Raw genomic sequence first — 263 nt, 5'->3', positions numbered from 1 at the left:
TCATTTTAAATTGGTTTCTTGAACATGACAATCAGTTCACTGTACTAAAAGGGCCCCCACAGTCACCAGATCTCAACCCAATAAAGCATCTTTGGGATGTGGTGGAACGGGAGCTTTGTGCCCTGGATGTGCATCCCACAAATCTCCATCAACTGTAAGATGCTATCCTATCAATATGGGCCAACATTTCTAAAGAATGCTTTCAGTACCTTGTTGAATCAATGCCACACAGAATTAAGGCAGTTCTGAAGGTGAAAGGGGGT

General features: G+C 43.0%; 1 protein-coding gene across 13 annotated transcripts in view; it reads left to right on the top strand.

The window, feature by feature from the left end:
• The window catches only part of LOC116701234 (sodium bicarbonate cotransporter 3), a 45,846-nt gene that overhangs the window by 19,941 nt on the left and 25,642 nt on the right, over positions 1-263 (top strand). The window lies entirely within an intron of this gene.

This window comes from Etheostoma spectabile, chromosome 14 (genome assembly GCF_008692095.1).
Source record: "Etheostoma spectabile isolate EspeVRDwgs_2016 chromosome 14, UIUC_Espe_1.0, whole genome shotgun sequence".
Taxonomy (NCBI): Eukaryota; Metazoa; Chordata; class Actinopteri; order Perciformes; family Percidae; genus Etheostoma; species Etheostoma spectabile.
Note: the sequence above shows the minus strand (reverse complement) of the source record. Positions and strands in the feature narration are given on the sequence as shown.